General features: G+C 35.7%; 1 protein-coding gene across 1 annotated transcript in view; it reads right to left on the reverse strand.

Annotated features, from left to right (window-relative positions):
• The window catches only part of LOC144644905 (uncharacterized), a 38,886-nt gene extending 38,268 nt beyond the window's left edge, over window positions 1–618 (reverse strand). Inside the window, exon 1 of the mRNA XM_078504467.1 lies at window positions 602–618. The gene's annotated coding sequence lies outside the window, so the exon portion shown is untranslated. The remainder of the gene's footprint in view (window positions 1–601) is intronic.
• Between the last annotated feature and the right edge of the window lie 5,472 nt (window positions 619–6,090).

Below are 6,090 nucleotides of genomic sequence, written 5' to 3' on the forward strand. Positions count from 1 at the left end.
ATGACGGCGTCTAAATAATAAAAAAAAAGTCACTGTAAAATTGAATTCTACTCCAAGATATCTTGCAAGAAAATGAAATTTACTTCATACATATATTTCCAAAAATATGCATTAATATGTTTCAAAAATGATATTTAATATTTTTTATTGTTTTATTTTCAGACCCAGTGGTCGTTTTACGTGCTTTAGAAAGTTTTCCGTTGTCAGAATGCGAAAATTAATGCATCGTGTTTTTCAGTTCCTTTTTTCTTTCTTTAAATAATTGGTCTTGTGAACTCCGAGGACATGAAAATTCTCTTCTCAATGATGTCGCATCTGAAAAAGCGCTCTCTGGACTGCTAAAGAGACCTGCAAACATTATTCAAATTTAATGGCCTCTTTAGGCCAAATGCATAATGCTGAAAGATAAATATTTCTATCAACGTTTCGCAATACTTATCTGGCTTTTCGGCAAAAAGCTTCCACAGAAAGCTTTTTAAACTTTTAAAAATATAAAATACAGCTATATTGATGAAGTATGCCACGAATAAAGTGCTTCAGTTGTTACTTAAAGCGAGCTTTTCTGAATAACGGGATTAATAAATAAACGGGAATAAATCACCTGCCGTTGAATGTCTAGCCACGCTTCAAGCACGCGAGTCTTGTATCCGATATTTGTGAAGGTTAGAAAAATTTAATTTTGCTGGCCTATTCGATTGCCTTTTGATTCTAGGCATGGACCTTTGGCTTTCTATCGAACAAAAAACTACAGCAAATCCCCAAATAAAAGAAAAACACTCTCTTATAAACAAGCAGCTTTAATTACTGTTGGCAGATCACAAAGGCAGAATTCGCTAATCAAATAAACGTACGCGTACTCGTACCGACTCGGTAGCTCTTTTTCGTTCATGATTTGATTTATTCGCCGATCGTAAGCGCTTTCGCGTGTGTTGATGTAATTAAGGATTTGCTCTTTTCATTAATGTTGGAGCAAATAATACATTCTTTGGTTTCACTTGATTATTAGTTTTTTTGGGGGGTTCATCGAAAAAAATGGATTTCGAGGGGGGGGGGGGGAGGGGAGGGAGGGGCGCAGGTAAAAATTTCCGATGGAGAAGGGAGGCATTATATATCACAGTGACTATCTATCAAATCCCACCAGCCGCCGCCCTCCTACCCCATAAAAATGAGCTACAAATAAAAACTACAAATAAAAATGTTTGTTGGTGTTTTGCCTAAATAAAAGCCTTGAGTTTTGCTTTCTTATGTCTAACGGTAGACTGTTAAAAAGCGAGGCTCCTAAAAACGCAAAACTCCGGCGGCCAAACTCCAGGTTCATTATCGGCAGTTCGATTGAGGAAACAGAACGGTTGGATTTGTCTACTCGGCCCGAAAATAAACAGCGAAACTACAAAGAAGGCAATGGAAATTTCTCTTTTTGTATTTCGGCAATATCGGAATGAAAGAGAATTGGATAAAGACCAGCGCTCTCGTATTATCGAAGGCGAAGTTACGCTTTTGTCTGCATTAATTCAACAAGAAATACGGTGCAGTTTCCACGCAGTTTCCGAATGTACTTCTGCGAAACAAAATTAGTTATCGAATTATCAAACAATTATTGAAATCGGTTCTCGCAAAATATCGTGATTTGTCAGTGTGTCGCAGCCGGATAAATTATTTGCCTCAGCAAATAATTGATCTGCTCGCCAGCTGCACACTTAGTCAGTCAATCAGATGCAGTACAGTAAAGTAAAGAATCTCACATTTAAGTATCTGTTAAGCTAAAATTTGCAAATTAGATACCATTTAGTTTTTACAAGAACCTATTTAGCCTAAAATTTGGAAACAGGTTCTTATTCCCTAAAACTGATTTATAATGTTTACTTTTGGGAAAACAAGTTTGGACATGTATATAATGTTGTGTTCTGAATGATTAGTGCTTTATTTTTACATACACACTTATGTGGTATGCAAATTTTATACAAGGAATAGGCCACTAAAAGTTCTAACAATGTAGAAACTAAATTTGCGTTAACTACCATTTATGAAAGAACCCGTTTAGGCTAACCTGGAAAAAATTAGGTTCTTACTCGCGGGTTTTTACAAAACCAATAACAGGTACAAAGACAAAATTCATTATTATACATTAGAATTACTGTTATCTGCCTCAGCCTTCGGCTTCGGCAGATAACAAAGATCTCGGTTTTGATAATTCACGATATCATGCTCAACCTCATCCAATAATTGCTTATTATTGGTAGAAATCTACATAATGGGTTAATTCTGATACTGAGACATACACTGTTATTCGCAGGTTTTGGACGCAAGTGCTACGCATGTCCTGAAGAGAAATGTGGCAACTATTCCTGTACTATGGAGGAATGCAGGGAAAAGATTGAGGAAATGAATTGCACTGAAGGATCAGAGTATTTCTTTACCGCCACGGTGGAATTTGGTGCCATTTATAAGAAAAAAGGCTGTGCAAATCTGTGTGGGGGGCTCTACCAAACCTGCTGCAATTCAGATCTCTGTAATGACGGTAATGCAGTGCCAGTGGTCAGTAACTTCCTGCTGCTGTCATGCGCCCTTGTGACCTTCTTCCGTTGAGCGAAAGGACAAAAGTTTCAGTGAGTTGCAGCAATCAGAGTTGGGATTTCCTTCATGAGCCAAGCTTTGTAATGAGATGGAAAAAGGCATTAAGTATTAAAAGTGCAAATGTAATTTAAACATGTAACTGAAAACTTGAATGAAGGTAATGAAAACAGTCTCATGTTTTTTCAATCATTGCATGGTGTTGCGAAGCAATTCAGCAGGTCATTATATTCTATCGCTTATTGTATATTAGCAAGGAATCAGACAACTGAGAGGGAGTTCTGGCACTAGTGTTAAATAAATCACTTCAAAAGTCCTAAACTTTTGGACAAAATTATAAGCTTTCGCTTCCAAAAAGCATAGAACTGCTTTGCTCTGTGATTGTTAAAAAAGACTCGCGCCACTTACGTTCAACCAATGATTAGTAAAACTGAAACTAATTGTGACTCGCTCACATACGTTTTCCCCGCGCTTTGCGTCGGCAACATGTATTTTTCTCAAAATAAACATTGTTTTCATAGTGGCCTCGCTTTCACTGGATTCTCGATGTCCTTTGATTGGCCAAAGTGACTATCTTATTTGGTTTTGGTTTTACGACACTCGATTGAAAATCGCCTTCAACAAAGATTTTGTTAAAGCAAGCGTACACACCTTATAAAGTCTATAAAGTAAAGGTAACTTGTGGAGTTAAAGGGACAATGTCACGGAGTTTTCGCAGATTTTCGGTCTAAACTGTTCTGAAATTAGTGGTAGGCAACCTAACCCATAAAAAACCGTAATATCTTTGAACATCTAAAAAAAGATATAACCTTAATTTGTGGATAGAAATCAAGCTACGGCTATAAAAATCGATTTCTTGAAGACTCGCGGAAACAAATTGAAAACGTTTACCTAACGTTTTCAAATTGCAATCCGTTTCCATCCGGGCAATCCCCAGCTAATAATGCTAGTTAACAGTTTCAGAGCTCTTATATAGCAATTTTGAGTAAAAATGGACTATTATTTCTAGGTTTTATGCGACAGAAATATAAATTTTGGCTGTTCAAAAATCTGGTAAAATCCGTGACATAGTCCCTTTAAACTGAAGTTGTTTTACGTTCTTGGCCCCCTCGTTGATTTGTTTTCTTCATGGGTTCTGCTAATCCATGCTAATCCATTTATAATCGACAGTATTGAGTTTCAAATCTCTGCCGATAACTCCAGCTTAACTTGAATAAATAGTAAACATCGAACTGTGCAGAATTTCTTATACGTCCTTATAGAATTTTTAAGAAAAGAAACCCAAATGACTTGCTATTTCTTTTTATTTACAAAGAAATAGGCGGCAGTTTTATTCTGATTGCTTCGGGATAAAAATGAAAAGGACTGACTGCTGCGGCAAGAAATTCATCGTCACGTATTGCTAACCTTGTTCATGTCTAATCTTAGTATACATCTAATTTTATGAGACGTTTTGATTAATCTAGCTAATTATTGTGTCAATTCATTTCTTACAGTTGTAAGCTGGTGGGGTAATACATAACAAACAAATATTAAATCTTTAAGTGTCTCCAAAAGAAAGCCATCCGCGCAACAGCCCTTTTAAAATTAGCTGCCCTTTCTTCTCAAGTGTCCAATCAAGCTGTTACATGTAAAACGTTCTGATACCGCCCGTTTTTTGTGTCAATTTTCTAAAAGTAAGCTGTCATAGGTTTTGTGACCCTTCAAGTTTTGCTTGCCTATTTGCAACAAAGTGCTTTACTGGTACCGTGCTTTATGTTACGACTTAGGCCCCGTCCACAATGACCCGGGTAAATTTGAAAACGCAACTTTTTTTCCTCGGATAGGCCAACCGTTTCCACACTGAAAACAAAAACGCAATTTACCCGGGTTAATGTGGACGGAAAACATTTTACCCAGCGTTTTCAAATTTCTCCGTTTTCAAAATTTACCCGGGTTAGTGTGGACGGGGCCTTAGGTGTTATTTGGACTGGCTAAAGTGATAATGTATGATTTTCTATTCAGGAAAAAAGTCAGTAATAGATTTGGTAATTATAAATTGAATTTGTAGTATAGTTATCAGTTGTACTCAGTCCTTCACTATACTGCACCATAATTTGCTAATATGTATATTCTGACCGCCTGTGACATTTTCGTAAACAGATTACTTATGGTCATTAAACTGATATAGAACTTGTTCAGTCAAAAGTGTACAATACAAGACAAATCGAATGAGTCTTCAACATCATAGATAATGCTCCCATTAGTTGTACTAGTATGCACCATAACAACAACAAGCTTGCATGACTACCTTATTGTTACTTATTTACGCGGGAACATAATTTCGCGAAAATGGAACGGGCATATTTTGCAGGACTTAAATTTCGCGATTTGGCCAAAAAAGACGATCAAAGCACTAAATTTCGCGAAAATTGTCAAAATACTGGTCTGCATTGACAAACAGTAAGTCTCAAAATTGCACAACTGATTTTCATTTTCCACAGCAATTGTTTCCAATGACATTGAACAAAACCATATAACAAAACGACTCTTCAGTAAAAACTTAAAACAGTTTGACATGTTCCTGGTTACAAAGTAGAGCATTTTTGACGACTGTACCAAGATAATTATGTAGTAAACTGACGGCAACGTTGATTAGTCATAACAAGTTTAAATAAAGTTAGCGTCGTTATTTTTCGCGAGAACCTTTTTTCGCGGGTCTTTAATTTCGCGATCTTTTGAAAATCGCGAAAATTAAGTCCCGCGAAATAAGTAACAATAACGTACATCAGAATAGAGCAGAATGGCAAAAGCTACTTAAATGTTAGAGAAAATAACATAATATGAAATAAAATAAAAAGAATTACAACAATTGTTCATTTTTAACCATTCCAAGGGTGATCCTTGTAACGAGATTGTCTTTCAATTCAAAGCATGCCATAATAAATGAATTGACTGAATGTTTATAAAGTAGTCAGTGGAATTCATAAAATGTGATAACAAGGTTTCATGTGATAGTAATCGTAGGAATGGGATTTTAGGTTCTAATTTTAGAACATAATTTGTCTCGTATAGGAGAATAGCGTGGATAATCTAACAAAAATTGTGTTTCATCTTCAATTATGTTGCAATTGCAAACTGAGTTACATAGTCTTTCATTACAAGGTATTTTGTCGTATCTACCTGTTTCGATCCTAAGTTGTGACAGCTAATCCTTAGTTTTACTAATGTTTCCCAAAAGGGTTCCTTCTTGTGAAATCTTGGTAGACAGAAGGACTATCGTAGAAGCTTAGTTTTTGCACATATAGTCTGTACGACAAAGCCTTTTCCCTGATAAAAAAAAATTATCTACATGTATTCGTAAAATATTAGCAGAAAACGGTTTAAATATGAATCTTTTCAACACTCCCTATTCATTTCAACAACAGATATCTTATCCTACACGATTATAAAAAAGTGGATAATTTAAACAATGACGGGAAACAACATCAATACCAATATATAAAATCCCTGACTAAATATAACTATTAGTAACACTTG

This window comes from Oculina patagonica, chromosome 2 (assembly GCF_052425735.1).
Source record: "Oculina patagonica isolate OP01 chromosome 2, crgOcupat, whole genome shotgun sequence".
In the NCBI taxonomy this organism is placed as follows: Eukaryota; Metazoa; Cnidaria; class Anthozoa; order Scleractinia; family Oculinidae; genus Oculina; species Oculina patagonica.